This window comes from Mus caroli, unplaced genomic scaffold, assembly GCF_978045245.1.
Source record: "Mus caroli unplaced genomic scaffold, Mus_caroli_1 scaffold_15, whole genome shotgun sequence".
In the NCBI taxonomy this organism is placed as follows: Eukaryota; Metazoa; Chordata; class Mammalia; order Rodentia; family Muridae; genus Mus; species Mus caroli.
Window position 1 is genome coordinate 22,599,468 of NW_028227270.1, and position 17,140 is coordinate 22,616,607.

Below are 17,140 nucleotides of genomic sequence, written 5' to 3' on the forward strand. Positions count from 1 at the left end.
ATGCTTTTGCTCACTGATACAACCCCTCATGTTGTATCATAGAACAGAGTTGCTCACTGATACAATCCCTCATGTTGTATCATAGAACAGAGTTGCTCACTGATACAACCCCTCATGTTGTATCATAGAACAGAGTTGCTCACTGATACAACCCCTCATGTTGTATCATAGAACAGAGTTGCTCACTGATACAACCCCTCATGTTGTATCATAGAACAGAGTTGCTCACTGATACAACCCCTCATGTTGTATCATAGAACAGAGTTGCTTTTAGTGTGACATAGGACCAACTTTTGTAGTGGAACATGGATTGGCTCGACTGAGGTCTCTACTTTCTTTTGTGTGTGTGTGTGTATGAATGTGGGTTGTGTGTGTGTGTGTGTGCGCGCGTGCAAATTACTATGTGTGGGGGTGTGGATCTGTGTTTCACCTCGCTGCTGGTGTGTGAACGCTGATTGAAGAATCTAAACACAGGGGCCCTAGGCTATATTCCTTCCTCTTTGCCATTGCAGCACTGGGCTTGCATCATAGAACAGAGCATAGATGCTGACGAGGGCTCAAGGGAGGAGGAACGTAGCCTAAGATGGGGTTCCCACTCTGTGAGAAATGGAGCAGGCTGGGGCCAAGGTTATGATTCTCTAACTCCTGTGCACCCAGAGGCTGCTGGGAGTTGAGAATGGGGTCCCACAGGCTGGCAATGAGCCCAGGGCTGGGGTCAATCCACTGGACTCAAGGTGAATGTCAGGAGCATGGAGGGGCCTTCTGTGGGAGTCTTAGGCGGTGTGGCTTTTCCCCCACAGTAGTCCTTGAGGAAGGGGACAGTCCTTGCTTGTCCAAACTGTTTATTCATGGTGGGAAAAGGGATGTATACGACTTACTCACTGTGGACCAGAGATTAAATACCTTTGTCAGGAAGGAATGTCTGAGAAGGACGTTTATTGGCTAAATCCTCGGGGCCCATCTAAACACCTTATTAGTATGGAGAACCCTGGGCTCTATGCTAAGTGACCATGGTCCTCTTAGTGGGGTGTCATGGTGCCCCAGGTTAGGAATCTGGTCAGGAGCAGATTCAAACATGGTCTTTCTCAATTATGAGAAATGCCAGAGTTTGTTAATCTGCCCAGCCTTACCAGTTTTTCTGTCTTGTGACATGGTTCCACTTGCCCCGCATGGGTGTGTGTGTGTGTGTGTGTGTGTGTGTGTGTGTGTGTGTGTGCACATGTATATATGCAGAGGCCTAAAATGGACAGGCATCCTCCTTTTTTAAAGATTGATTTATTTTATTATTATCTTTCTGTATGTATGAGCGTCTTGCCCACATCTGTATGTGTACCTTGTGGATGCCCTCAGGGTCTCTGCAGGAAAAAATGCGTACTCTTAACCTCTGAGCCAGCTTTCCAGGCTACCAGGAATCCTTCTTGACTACTCTCTACACTGTTTATGGAGGAATGGTCTCTTGCTAGATTCAGAGCTTACCAATACAGCTTCTAGTCCGTAGGAATCCTGTCTCTGCCTTCTTAATACTAGGAGAGGGAGGGAGGGAGGGAGGGAGGGAGGGGGAGAGAGAGAGAGAGAGAGAGAGAGAGAGAGAGAGAGAGAGAGAGAGAGAGAGAGAGAGAGAATCCACCCACCTACCACACTTGCCTGGCTTCTTACCTGGGTCCTGGTGATTTAAACTCTGGTCTTTACTCTCATGCAACAAGTGATTTACCCACTGAGCATCTTTACAGTCCAGAGACCTCTATTTTCCTTATGACTTATATTAAAGCAAGGCCTTACCACGAAGCCCTGTATGGCCTGGAACTCAGAGGTACACTGGTCTTCACCCACTGACTTCCATGTGACTAGTTTCCGCCTAGCGCCCTTTGGTTAACTGTGACTAGTTTCTGCCTAGCATCCTTTGGTTAACTGTGACTAGTTTCTGCCTAGCATCCTTTGGTCAACTGTGACTAGTTTCCGCCTAGCATCCTTTGGTTAACTGTGACTAGTTCCCGCCTAGCATCCTTTGGTCAACTGTGACTAGTTTCCACCTAGCATCCTTTTGGTTAACTTCCAAGGGCTCAATGACCATTTCTTGGTTAACTGTGACTAGTTTCTGCCTAGCATCCTTTTGGTTAACTTCCAAGGGCTCAATGACCATTTCTTGAAGAGCAAGTCAGGCGATGCACTCCAGCCTTTGCTTGTCTGACGGTGTTTCCATCTCCCCCCAACACTGAATGACAATTTTGCTAGATGTGGGAATCTTTCTTTTGTTGCTAGACAAGGTCTCCCTATGTAGCCCTGGTGGCTGGGAACTCCCTATGTAGAGCAGGCTGGCCTCAAACTCACAGAGGTCCTTTGCCTCTGCTTCCCAAGTGTTGGAATTATAGCCAGGTGCCACTGTGCTGGTTAGATGTAGGATTCTTGATTGACTTTTAAAATTTTTATTGTGGCTTCCTGCCTTTTGGCCTCCAGTTTCTAATTAGAAATCTGCCAGTGGCCACCTCACTGATCTCTTGCTACTTTCAAGATGCTCTTTGTCTTTTTAAAGTTTGATTGTGGGTCTGTCTTGTAGGGGAATGATGACCTCAGTTGGTCTGACCCCAAACTTGTGAGCTGCAGGACTGTTGCTCCCAGTCTGCACTGGTCTCTGTTGCCTACCCTGCCCTAGCCAGTGACAGAACATTAGGCCTCCTGAGTCTGTTGTGTGTCAGCCACTACCAGAGCTGGCTGTAGTGGAGAAGAACTGACCTCCTGGAGAGGAAAGTGCTTCTGCAGTCCTAAATTTATTCCTCTGAGGGGAAGAACAAAATCTCTGAAAATCCACATAGAAAGAAAAGATTTGCACATTCCAGAGTCTTGCACTGGGAAAACTTGAATTACCTCAGCCCACCCAGTTTCTAGAGATTGACAGCAGATCTTCAGGGAAGGGGCTTGGAGTGTTTGTATCCCTGGTGAGGGATGAAGTGTTGCGATTTGCTTTGGATGGCACTATTCTCGACCCACTAGATTCAACGTGTCAAATTCCAGGAACATCTGGATGAGAGCTTGCAACACTCTCGAGATTCCCCTCCTGAATACAGAGCTGTTGATATGAGCCTGAAGTCACTGGCAGGAGGAGATGGTGACGAGGCGGTTCCTGTTAGCCCATGCCTGTTCCAAATACTGGCAACGTCCAAATTCTAACAGCAAACAAGTCAGACTTAATCTTGTTTGAACCCAAGAACAAATAAAAGCAGTTGAGAGGTGAAGTGAGCCATGGCTTGAATAGCATACAAGGAGGAGGCATATGGCAAACACTGAACCTACGATGTGTGCTGAAATGAAAGCCTCAGTCCAGTCATGGTCCTGAGAATGCATTTGGTTACTTGGAAAAGATGTGTTGATTTTTCACGATTTGTTTTGAAGCCAATTTAACTCTGTTTATACAAAACTGTTTATTAAGAATATGATCAAGGTGCTAGAGAAACAGCTTACTGGCTAAGAGCATGCACAACTCTTGAAGCGAATCCAAGTTGAATTTGATTTGCTTCACAAGACATGTTCAGTACAACCTACATGTCAAATGAATGGATGGATGCTAGATAGGAACTTAAAGTCATATGCCGATCAGCAAATGGAGATGGGTGCATCTGTGAATTCCAGGCCAGCCACAGGTTCACAGTGAGACCCTGACTTAAAAAAAAAAAAAAGTAATGGTATATGCTTTCAATAACAACTAGAAAAAAAAAAAGAGGCCATGATTTGAAGAAGCAGGTAAGATTGTATGGAAGGAAAGGTTTAGAGAGAGGAAAGGGAAGGGAGAAATGCTGTACTTAAATTATAATCTCAAAAAAGGCGTGGCCGATGCCAGTACCCTTGTCAGGCAACTCTGAGCCACCTGAAACTCCAGGTGTAGGGGATTCAACATCTTCTTTTGGCCTTCTCAGAAACCTGTACACATGTAGCACGCATACACATGCATGTAGCATGCATACACAGGCATGTAGCACGTATACACACATGTACACATGCACATAAGCATCTTTAAAGAAGAGACTATGATAAAAAACTAACCATATGCATAAATAAAAATAAGATTGTCCAAAAAAAGAAATTCAATGTAAAATTTCACTAAATAAAGCATCATTATTTTATTTGTACTTTTCATTATTAAAAGAAATTAAAATTGCATTTAAAAATAGAATTCGCAGATCAAGGTGCTAAATTCAAGTATTTGAACATGTTTTTTAGTTGAAAACTTTTTTCATACGATCTATTCAGATCACACTTTCCCCTCTTCCACCCTCTCAGATTCTTCCCACTTCCTCACTCTGCCTGTCAACCTGTGGTTCTCTCCCTCTCTTTAGAAAACAGGCAAACAAAGAAACACACACACACACACACTCAAAACATAAAAACCCCAAACAAACAAACAAACAAAAACCCCACCCACAACCACAAAATCAGAAAGCAAAATATAAAATCAAAAGACCAATAAGACAAAAAAAATATCCAAACAAAGTAATATGAGACAAAAAGTGACTCACAAGTGTTCCATTTCATTCTTGGGTTTGTCTTTCACTGGAGATGTAGTCAGGGTGACAACCAAGGATAGCCATCACAGCACGGGTTCCAGTTCTCTGTGTTCAATGAGCCAGCAATAGAGCACAACCATCAATCTGTGGAGGGTGAGCAATAGCCTTGGCATCAATCTGTGGAGGGTGAGCAATAGCCTTGGCAATAGCCTTGGCATCAATCTGTGGAGGGTGAGCCTTGGCAATAGCCTTGGCAATAGCTTGAATTATTTGGCTGGGGTGGGGTTGGGGCTCAATCAGCCACCTGTGGCCAATGATTCAACTGGATGCAACCCATCTTGCCATAGGATGGTAGTAGTAGTGGTGACTGGTCTCGTGTCAACGTTGACAGGAAGAAGAGAGAATGCATCCATAAGATCCAGCTGTAGGGCATTTTCTCTATTAGTGATTGACGTGGGAGGGCCCAATCCGTTGTGGGTGGTGCCATCCCTGGGCTAGTGGTTCTGGGTGCTATCAGAAAGCAGGCTGAGCAAGCCATGGGGAGCAAGGCAGTAAGCAGCATCCATCCCTCCATGGCCTCTACATCAGCTCCTGCCTCTGGGTTTCTGCCGTTTGAGTTCCTGTCCTGACATCCTTCAACGATGAACAGCAATGTGGAAGTGTAAGTTAGATAAACCCTTTCCTCTCCAACTTGCTTTTTGGTCGTGGTGTTTTATTGCAGAAATAGTAAACCCTGACCAAGGCAGTGGTGTAAGATGTCTAGTTGGAATTTTTTTCTCTCCCATTATTAAGCGGCTCCATTTAGATTTCTTTCATATATGTACATAATTTTAAAAGCTTCTACAGTTGTAGGTTTCTGTAGCCTCCCCCTCACCCAGCCTGGAACCTGTCTGCTCAGGGGTGGAGCTTCCTGCTCATTCGTCCTGCCACGCCTACTGCTGGACCGTGCTGCTTTGCTGCTTGGAGCCACACACGTGTTCACCCTGTTACTTGATCCCGAGATTGTTTGGCGGGAAATCGGGTTCCCTCCCTCTTCCTTTATAACTGGATGTCGGAACTAGTAAAATTGGGCTTTGAACAGGATGATCTTGCCTTGGCCTCATTTCTCCTTCCTCCCCGTCTAGCTTCCTCTCTTTTCAGCTCGGAGCTGCCATCTCAGTGGAACTGTTCACGTTGCGGGCTGCTGGCCGGCCCCCAACAGGTTTCCATATGGCTCCTCAAATAGCTCTTGGTTGTTGTCCCTCTCTGTGTTCCTCCCTTACCTGCCTCCTCTTTTCTACCCCCACCTCTTACCCCCATCTATTCATAGCTATTCTAGTCTGTTTTTCCTTCCTTGGGAGATCCTCCTCCCTCCCCCCCTCCCCTGTCCCTTGCTTCATCTCTAACCACTGTGGTTATGTGCATTGTAGCAGACTTATTGAAGGTTTAAAAGCCAACATCTACAGCTAAGAGAAAATATACAATATTGGTCGTTTTGGGTTTGGGTTAAGAATCCTTCACTCAGGATGATTTTTTTCCCTAGCTCCATCCATTTACCCGCAAACTTCATAATTTAATTTTTATCAATATTTCAATAATATTTAACTATGTAAACTTACTACATTTTCATTATCCACTTATCAGTTGGACATCAAACATTTTTTAAATGTATGGGTGTTTTGCCTACATTGTATGGTTGTGTACCTTGCGTGTGCCCCATGCCTTTGGAGACCACAGAGGGCAGTAGATTCCCTGGAATTAGAGTTCTGGACTCCAGTTGTGAGCAACTATGTGGGTATTGGGAACCCAACCCAGGTCCTCTGGAAGAGCAGCCAGTGCCTTTAGCCACTAAGATATCTTTTCTATCCCTTAATGGGATTTTTTTTTTTTTTTTGGTTTTGTTTTGTTTTAAAGATAAAATTTAGGGCTGGAGAGTTGACTCAGCAGTTAAGAGCACTGACTGCACTTCCAAAGGTCCTGAGTTCAAATCCCAGCAACCACATGGTGGCTCACAACCATCTGTAATGAGATCTGATACCCTCTTCCGGTGTGTCTGAAGACAGCTACAGTGTACTTAGATATAATAATAAAATTTTAAAAATCCTAAAAAAAAAAAAACCAAAAAACCCTGTCTCGAAAAACAAACAAACAAACAAACAAAAAAGATAAAATTTAAAGCTGGGTAATTAAAGGTCGGGGTGGTGGTGGTGGTACACTTTTTTAAATCCCAGCACTCAGGAGGTGGAGACAGAGGCAGGGGCAGACAAAGCTCTGCAAGATGGAGGATAGCCTTGTCTACATCATAGCCTGGTCTAATTCTAAGCCAGCTGGAGCTACATAGTCAGATCTGGTCTCAGACAGACAAACAAACAAACCAATAAAAGTTTACATAACATCTTATTTTCTGAAGAAGAGAAATTATATGTCAAATTATGTATATATTCTTTCACTCACTAGAGACAAAGCTACAAATACTGAAAGTGCTCTGGGTGTGCTGCGAGACAGAACTGAGCAAGTAGAGAGGACATTTCAATGCACCCCTGGTGTAGAAGAATGATAGAGAACGAGGTGTGGCTTAAAGGATGGGAGGCTGGGTGCGAAAAGTACCTGTAGCATGAGCATCCGCCCTGTTGCCAACAAAACAAGTAGGTTAGGTGGTGCACGTCTGCAACTCAACCCTAGCAAGGAAGAAACAGGAGGGACCCTGAGGTTGGCTGGCCAACCAGTCTTGTGAAATCAGTTTGCTATAGTTTCACAGGGAGACACTATCTCAGAAAAGATGAAGAGCAATTAAGAATGACATATACACACATGTAAAATTATATATATACTATTAAAATAATAGTAAGGTGAATCTTCATGCTCAGAAAAAGAATTTGAGCTGCCCCAGGCCAGGCTCCCAGAGCAGCCAAGGCCTGCGCCCACCAGCTGCAGGGTGAGCCAATCAGGCCAGGACGCCTTGTTGGGGACTAGCATGATGGTGCTCATGGCACGTGTTACTCCTGAGGGCCGTGCAGATGCCCAGGGTCTGCGATGCAGCCTGAAGCCACGTCAGTATCCATAGGCGGTGGTGCTGCCACCGCTGCGGCATACTGATCTGAGTGACAGCCTGTGTGGCTACCTGAGGCTGTGGTGATGTCTGGGTCCATGGTCCTCCTGTAGCCAGTGCCTGTGTCGATATCTGTGGCCTTACCACCGAGACCTACATCCGTGGTCTGTGCAATAACTTGAACCCACTTCAATGTCTGTAGGCTGTGCTGAACCCAGGGGGCCATGTTGATGCCCATGGTCTGGGCAGCCTCTGAGGGCTTTGGATGCATGGCCCTACTGCAGCAGGGGGGCCGTGTTAGTAGTCTGTGTCCCCCCCCTCCCCCCGGAAACAATGTGGAGACCCATGATCTTGCTACCTGTGAAGAGCAAGGAGGCTGCGGTTGCTGTGACTGCAGATACACAGCTGAGAGGGGGGGACATGGAAGACTCCTGTGACAACCCGCTGCATAAAGTAACAGCCAAGACAGGAAGCCAGGGAAGAGAACTCTCTAAAGAAGTGTGGGACTACACAGAGAAACCCTGTCTCGAAAACCAAAAAAAAAAAAAAAAAGTGTGAAGCAGATGCTGAGCAGGAGCTCGCCACAGCTGATGGCTTCTGGCAGGGATTTGGGAGCAGGGGAGGGGCTCAGTCCTGTTCAAGGGGCAGGCTGCTGAGATTCTGACCACGCTCCAGGGAGTATGCAAATAACACAAATTGACCTTTATTAATTATTATTTTTATTATTTTTACTTTTTTTTTGGGGGGGGGGAGAAGTCACAAAGGGGACCAGACATGGAAGGACTGGGCAGGGATGGTGATCGGGGTATAGGATATGAAACTCAAAGAGAATCAATTAAAGTGTTGTGTGGAGAAAAGAGAAAAAAGGTTGGGGGCTGGAGAGTTGGCTCAGTGGTTAAGAGCACGGACTGCTCTTCAGGAGGTCCTGAGTTCAAATCCTAGCAAACAAATGGTGGCTCACAACCATCTGTAATGAGATCTGATGTGTGTCTGGTGTGTCTGAAGACAGCTACAGTGTACTTACATATAATAAATAAATAGATCTTAGGGCCAGAGAGAGAAGGAAGGGGAAAAACAAAAACACCCCCCCCCCAAAAAAAAAACCAAAACAAACCAAACCAAAAAAAGGAAAAAAAAGTTTGATTGTAATGACTCTCACTGGATTGATTGTTTTGGATTCTTCTGAGTTAAGAGTTTACTAAACACGAAGTCTTTATTCATCAAACTTGACAGTTTTCCGGGCATTGTTTTTTGTTTTGTTTTGTTTTGTTTGTTTGTTTGTTTGTTTTTTTCATACAGATTATCTCTGTTCCTGTTTCCCGGTCTCCTACAATGTGTGTGATGGCTGGGGTCCCTTCGGCTGTGCTCCCCTCTCTCTGGTACCCAGTATTCTGTCCCATAGTCCTATTTTCCAGTTTACCCATGCTTCATTTGCCTGCTCAAATTCCATTCTCATGACTACACTTTTTCAGTTCCCACATTTCTTTTAGGCTTCTTGTTTTGTGCCTACATTGTGGTCTTGACTCTCTCTACATCTTTCTTGAAGATGAAGGCCTGTGAGTACCTGCATCTAACATAGAGGCCCTCAACCTCCTTGATGCTGCAGCCCGTCAATACAGTTCCTACGCAGTGGTGACCCCCAACCATAAAAGTACTTCGTTGTTTTACTTCCTAACTGTAATTTTGCTACTGTTCATACTGGATCATAATTATGAGTCTGTGTTTTCTGATGGTCTCGGGTGACCCCTGGGTCACGCACAACTCACAGGATGAAAACCACGGATATAGGAGATTTGACTCTGGGCTTTTTCCAAAGGGAATCTTTGTTGCTTTGTTTAGTTTTCCTTTGAATTGTCTGTACTCTGCTCTTTGTATGCCCTGAGATTTTGGCAGTTGGTAATTGAACACTGAACCTAATCCTGTGGTGAGGATGCAAGTAGCTTCCATTCTCCTGGGATTTGCCGGGTTTTCTTTTCTTTTTCTTTCTTTTCTTTTTCTTTTTCTTTTTCTTTTTCTCTTCTCTTCTCTTCTCTTCTCTTCTCTTCTCTTCTCTTCTCTTCTCTTCTCTTCTCTGCTCTGCTCTGCTCTGCTCTGCTCTGCTCTGCTCTGCTCTGCTCTGCTCTGCTCTGCTCTGCTCTGCTCTGCTCTGCTCTGCTCTGCTCTGCTCTGCTCTGCTCTTCTCTTCTCTTCCCTGTACTAGGGAGCAAGTCCAAGTTCTCACACATGCTAGGTGAGCATCTTCGACTGAGCTACACCTTCAAGCCCGTGAGGCTGCTTTTCCCCAGTGACAGTCAAAGTTGTTACAGGCTGTCTATGTGCTGTGGATCTGAAGGACCTATAGATTTTAGACTCCTCTGGCTTTTTATTGGACTTGTGTAACCACCATGACAACCACCACTGTGTTCTAACCTTTCCTGTGTAGACATACCTTTTTCATATCTGAGGTTTTAGTGCATAGCTTTCTAAAGGGAAGATAGAGGAGTGGAAGAGTGGAGAAAGAACACCGTCTCTTTAAGTGGGGCATGGGGAAGCAACAGAGGTCCCATTGATCACCTGATCTGAAGCGGTGGAGGCACAGACACTCACCTTTTGGAGCCCAGCAGCCTCTGTTCACAAAGTTCCCCTAAACTGTGTGTGACTACTTCCTGCGATCGGGAACAGCACAGATATCTGGCATGTGCCTGAGAAGCAAGTGGCCTCTACTATGTTAAGGCCCCAAATTGACAAAAAGCAGCTGCAATGTACTGTCCCAGTCTTCTTTTGTTGGAAGCTGTGCGCCTTCACAGCTCTGAGCTGTCAATTCAGTGCAGCCTTCTTGGAGGGTAGGTGGGTTTCCGTGGTTTTTATATTACCATCTCCCACCCCTTCCCCTTTTAAGTGTGTGTGTGTGTGTGTGTGTGTGTGTGTGTGTGTGAAAGCACCTATAAGGGAGCTGAAAAGGGCACTGGGTCTTTTGAAGATGGTTGTGAGCCACCTGATATGAGTTCTGGGAACTTAACTCGGGTTCTCTGGAAGAACAGCAAATGTTAACTACGGTAGCATCTTTCCAGTCCCTTTTAAAAGTCTAACTTTCAATACTTTATTTTAAAAGTCTAACCATTGTTGCAAGAGTGAACAAAGCACAGTCCAGGAGTCAAATCTGGGCTGCCATCTGCTTTTTGGTATGGTCACAGGAGCTAAGGACAATTGTGTACTTAAAGAAAAGGATATTCCGTGATGTGAAGACTATGTGAAACTCCAACTTCAGTGCCCATGACTACAGCTGGATGGGACCACGGCCTGGCTTGTTTGTTGATATCCTGCCTGTGTCTAGGACTGGTCTCCAGCTATGACAGCAGAGTGAAGTAGCTATGTCAGAAACCAAATGGTCAGATGCTTACAGAGCCTGGAGCATTTACTATCGGCCGACTTACACAGGAAGCTTGCTAACCTGTCATAAGTCCTGTGGATGGATAGAGGCAGTTCCCACTGAGGTCACTTGCAAGAAATATCAAAAGCTCTTAAGGAAGAACTCGTGACAGGATGGGAGACAAGATTGTGGACATGCTGGCTTGGGTTTAGTCACCATGCAGGGGTGGGGGTCAGGTGTGGGGAGGCACTGCCCAGCAGGAGGTTAAGACCTGAAGTCACCAGCTGTGGTTGGCAGTCATTGTGCTTGGAGACAAGCAGGCAAGGCATGTATGTATGACAGGTATAGTATGTTTGGCTGAGGTTCACCTGCTTATTGTCTGGCTTGGAGAGCCTTGCTGCCGGAGGGAGCCAGCTGGGTCACCTGGGCACAGGAAAGGGCTTGGTGGGCTTCACAACTTTCCATGAGTCCAGGAGCAGCTGGGGGTTGTGTGGCCAGACACTGTTGAGGCCCTGCTTTGTCTGAGAAGACACTGATACCGGAAAGTGACGGTAGACTTTTGAGTTGCCTTTTTTTTTTTTTTTGCAGCAGAACTCAGCTACTGAGGCAGAGGTGGGTATTAAGGATTAAATCCCAAAGACCATGTACTAAAACTCGGTGGCCTTGGTGGCCAGCCTGTGGTACTATTAGGAAGTGGTACAACTCTCAGGAGGTGAGGCCTAGAAGAAGAAACTGAGTCCTGGAGATAGGCCCTTCAAAGCGATGCTGAGGCTGTGGTCCCTCCCCCTTCCTGTCTTTGCTTTGGCCCATACCGCACTTCCCACAGACATTCAGCTTTGCCTCAGGCACAGGCCAAGTGATCAGGGATGAACCAATGAGCCTGAGCCAGTCTCTGCTCTGTTGTTTGTTTCGGGCATTTTGCCGTAGTGCTGGAAAGCTAACCAACATAGCCAGGCAATGACTATACCAGATGGGAACTGGAAGACATAGAGCAAAAGTTAACGTGTCCCACTGTCCTGAGCTGGTAGGCCACAGCCAATGCTACTACTCACGAGGTCACAAGGAAAAAGCTTGAATTGATGGGCCACAGAACGGGATGCGAACTAGATGAGAGGCAACTGAAGGTGAAGCAACAGAGAGGTGCACGTGAACGCAGGGCAGCAGAGGCATCGGGAATGGCTTGGTATGTGTGGAGCCAGGCTGGTGCGGCAGTAGCCTCCTTTTGACAGGAGAAGCTGAGACACACAGAGGACTTGGATAACAAGGCTTGGGTTCCTGGTGGGCCACCATATAGAGGCGAAAGAGGAGCAGGATGAAGGTGGGATTTGGAGTGACAGAGACCAGCCAGATGCTAGACACCAAGAAGCTCCAGAACACCAATGACAATGGTACAGGGCAGGAGGTGACCCCACGGGTGTGTGTGGGGTAACAGTGAACAAGAGAATAAACAATCATAGCCCTGGTAAGGGCCTTGAGTGCAAAACAGATGTTCATCTGCAAATACAAAGTCACAGGTGGCAAAGGTGCCAGGGCTCATTAGATTAGAAGGCCTCACTGGGAAAGAACACCCAGCTGGAATTGTAAAGGATGAATGGGTGTCTGTTAGTTTGTCCTCGTCTGACTCAAAGCTGATTAATAGTCATGGCTGCTTCCAGGTGGAGGCAGAGGGTCCTGGACAGAGCAGTGAAATCTGGGAGGCACATAACAGGTGGCCACCAGCCTGCACCTGCGGGACAGGACAGGACAATCCCAGCTGTCCCCACTTTTTAGGACTCTGAGCACACACAAGACATTCACACCTCTGCAGGGGACCAGCCTCAGCTGGCCGTGGGTAGAGGGAGCTACTGTGAGATTTCATTGTGTCTCCCAGATCGGATCATACGCAGCACATAGGACATCTGGTCCTTCTCCGCGGACTCTTACCGCTCTCAGCAACCTTACGAGAGGTCAAAAAACAACCTTTCTTGCTGATTCGATAAAGAAAGGCTCCAGCCCCTGCTCTACCTAGAGTCTGTGGCTTCTACAAAAAGCCTTTTGTTAAAATGTGGGGCACTCAGGGGCTGGCTTCCTGCCAAGCTGCCTTCTTATTTATCAAACCCTCCCAGATCTCAGGTGTTAGACTCTTATTACTTTAAAAGAGAAAAAAAAATTTTTTTTTTTTTTAGGCCAGAAGTTACTGTGGAGAAGTTGAGGGTTTCCAGCCACACCTGGGAAGAGCCCTAAACCCACCAGCCCTGTGGCCTGTATTGTGCAGCACTTTGGGAAGGCAGGACATCCTACCTAGGTCTTTGGGTCAGGCCATGATGAGAGCTATTCCTAAGCTCCTCACACAAGCGCTGTCTGATCCTAAAATAGGCAAGTTCCTTATACAGGTAAAATCAGAAGGATTCTATTGGCCAGCACATTGCCCACAGTCTCTCTAAAGGAGGCAGGGACCAGGGTAAGACTAGTTTTACTTTACTGGGCTGTAATTTCAGAGCATAGTAAACCGATTTGACTCCATCTTGGAGTCAACAGTAGCCACCAAGGAGTGGAGGGGCTGGACAGAGAATCCAGAGACTGGGTTGCAACCAACAGGGAAGGACCAGGGAGAAGTGGGGCAGGTAGAGCCTGAGCCCTGGCCATGGCCTGGCTGGAAGATCACCTCTGAAAGGTCACAAGTCCCTCTGGGCAAACCTGCAGCAGCTGGACACCTTTTACAAGTGTTATAAATGTAGATAGTGCAGGGGCGGAGACTCAGGACAGATAGCACAGGGTGACTGTGTAGACATGCTGGTCTCTCAACCACCTGAGGCATACCTCTCAATCCACCCCAGAAGGGACAGGGAGGGCTGCAGTAGGAATTAGCTCAAACCACCGACATCAGGCCATTAGAATCACCGTGATCTCATTTCATCTCCCGGGGCATCCTCATCTCTCCTGAGTAACCAGAGAGCTTATCAAGAAAGCCATTTGTTGATAGCCTCCACCTGGCATATACTTAGCTTTTCTGGTAGGTCTTGTTATTCCCATCAGATGGAGGAGGGCTGAGAAGCACAGGGAACATGTTACTTGCCCTAGACCTGCAATTAGTAAGGTGGCAAAGGTGAATCAACATTCAGACTATTTGATCCCCATTTTATATGCTGGGAAGAAGTCATCCATTCTTTGGGGTCCAGTAGGCAGCAGAGAGTTGAACAAGATGCCAGGAAACCACCATTTTACTTTCAGGCTCTGCAACTGATTGGTTTCTTCTAACCCTCAGCGCAGAAGGCCACTACGTGTGTGCTGTGTGCGTTGAGGGTGTCTCTCCCCTGACAAAGTGCAGAAATGTTGTCCTCAGTAAAACCACAAGTGCTCCAGGCAATCGTTCTTCCTGAACCGAATGCTTGCATTCCACAGTCTTGGCTACCAGGCGCTCAGGCAGAGCTGTTATCAGCCACGTGAGATCAACAGCACCACCCAGGCTGTAAAATGACTGCAAAGGGTTGCCTTTGTGTAAGAATCACTTGAGGTACTCAGCCTGAACCTTAAATTCTAACTTGCTGGTCAGTCAACCTCTACCCATGTCTCCTGGGTTGAGGAGAAATTTTTAAAAATGCCCTGGGGGAATTTCGGTAGCATCTGCTGTGGATCTGGGCTGTTGGATTGGGCAAGGCAGCTTCAGAGGAGAATCTGGGGGTCTCGGGTGAAAGGTTGAAACACGCACAGTTCCCAGTGTCCAGGTTGGGTGGCTCACAACCATCTGTAACTCTGGTGGATCTAACACTTCAGGCCGCTGTGGGTGGCTCAGGTTAGAGCACTTGCCTAGTATGAGAAGACCCTGAGACTGTTATCTAGCATTACAAAATAAATTAAATAAAATATTAAGTAAATGAATGAATCAACAGCCCTAACTTTTTAGAAGGCTAAGGCAGAAGGATCACTCAATCCTATAACCTAAATGCTCCAGACCTGCCCACAAGAACCCATCTATAAATCAACCAACCAATCAATCAATAGAATCAGATTGTACACTAAGCTCAAAAGCCAGCCCAGGGAGTCCCCGCCACTGAGACTGCTCACGGTGATCTTCAGAGAACCTGGCAGGCTTTCCCTCTCCCCAGGTCCTGGTGTTGCCCAGCTCCTCCTGGCTCTGCTTGGTCAGGGTTCGTTGTCCAGCTCTCAGTTTGTGTCCCGTGCATCTTCTCTTCTACCATCCTGACCCCTTAGCTCACCTACTTCCATCACCCTGGCCTCCTGCTCATCTCCAAACAGCAAATGCCACCTCAGAGCTTTTCTGCTTGTGTTTTTTGTTTGGGAGGGGGGAGCTTTTTATTTTGTTTTTCCAAACAGGGTTTCTCTGTGTGACAGAGCCCTAGTTGTCCCGGAACTTGCTTTGTAGACCAAGTTGGCTTCAAACTCAGAGAGATTTGTCTGCCTCTGCCTTCTGAGTACTTCTGAGTTCCACCATGCCTAGCTCCCTGCCCTCTTTAAATTAATTAAGTTAAAGGAACGTTTACACGTATGAGTATTTTGCCTTAATGTAGGTCTGTGCGTCAGCTGTGTGTCTGGTGCCGGCAGAGGCCAGAAGGCGGCATTGAATAATCCCCTGAAACCAGTTATGGGCAGTTGTGAGCTGCCATAAAGGCCTTAGGGGTTGAACCTGGGACCTCTGCAAGAGCAGTAAGTGCTACTAATGGCTGATCCATCTCTCTGTTCCCTTGCTGCTTAGAAGGCATATTTCTACTTTATTTATGTGCATGTGCTCATGTGTGTATCTACCGCCTGTGTCTGGTGCCTGCAGAGGCCAGAAGAGGGTATCAGATCCCCTGGAATTAGAGTTACAAGTAGTCATGGGCTGCCCAGTGTGAGTCCTGGGAACGGAACCTTTCTTCTGTGTCCTCCAGAAGAGTGCTAAGCCATTTCTTTAGCTCTCACCCTGCTGCCGTTATCCCTGCCTAAAGTATTCCTTCCTTCCTTTCTCATATTCTAAAACCTGTCCACAGATCCTGTGATGTGAAACCTAATTCTCTCCCCCTTGGTTTAGTGGCTCAATCCTGAGGACTGGAACGAAGTGGAGGAAGATGGTAGAATCGCAGAGGCGACTCTGGGAGACGCCCCATGTCTTCTGCTCCTCTGCAGGGACAGCCAGCTGCTGCTTTGTGGGGACATTCTTTCATTTCTCTGAAATGAGTGATTCTTGGCAACAGCGAGGTGAGCCACCTTGAAGCGGCCCCCGCCCCTAGCCCCTGCCACTCTGTCCTCCGTCCCTGCAGTGTGACTGCAGCCTTGAGAGATACCCCAATCCAGAACCATCCAGTTTAGCCACTCCCAGAAGCTGATCTTTATGATCCTTAGCAACTGTGGGAGGCAGTAAGTGGGAGAGCAGCTTCAGTTCCAGGGCTGTTTGTTATACAATAATAGACAGTGGTGGCTTCCTCATTCCCATCAAGTTTGTGTCATGTTGCCACCTGTGTAGACACCTCCGGCACTCACACCGGCACCCCCAGCCCCCTCCCTTCATGTGTTCTTCTCCTTAGCTTTCTTAATCTTTGTCTCCCCATTGAATTTTATAAACGCTAAGTAAATATTTTGCGGGTGAATCCATGAACGTTCACCTCTGCTTTACTCTTTTGTATTCAGGGACTGGATGGATCTGGGTGGATCCAAATTTTGTTCCGTATCATTTTGTTTTACAAGATAGAGTCTCAGTACATAGACCAGGCAAACCTGGAACTTGTTACGTAGCCAAGGCTATCCTTGAACTCATGATCTTCAGTTTCCCAAGGGCTAGGATTATAGGCTTTCACTATCATGCCTGGCTTCATACAGTTTTAAAAGCTTAGTATGATTCTGTTTTTCAACATTTCATCTGGATGTATGTTTTCTCATCACCTAAAGGCTGGGGAAGAGTCCTAGCCTTGGATCATGCTGCCTCTCCCCACCTCTCTCCCAAGACTAGGCCTGATCTCAAGACAGCACCTTGAAGTCATACTTGACAGATAATCAGTTTCCAAGGCTTTGATATAGTCAAGCTGGCTCCAAAAGACACAAACAGTGGCTATTCCAAGGGGAAGCTAATCTGATTGTCCTTGGTGCCAGGACATTCAAGTCTGTCATGGGTGGCGAGCCCGCAGTCATGTGGCACCAGAGGGGCAGCTGTATCAACAGGCCCACACAGGACTCAGCCAGAGACTGACTTTCAAATAAAAGGGAAGGGAAGAGTGGTGGGCAGTGGACACGGAACCCATCTAACACAGTGCAGAGCTGTTAGCAGGCTTGGGTCAGAGGGGGCTAATCCTATGT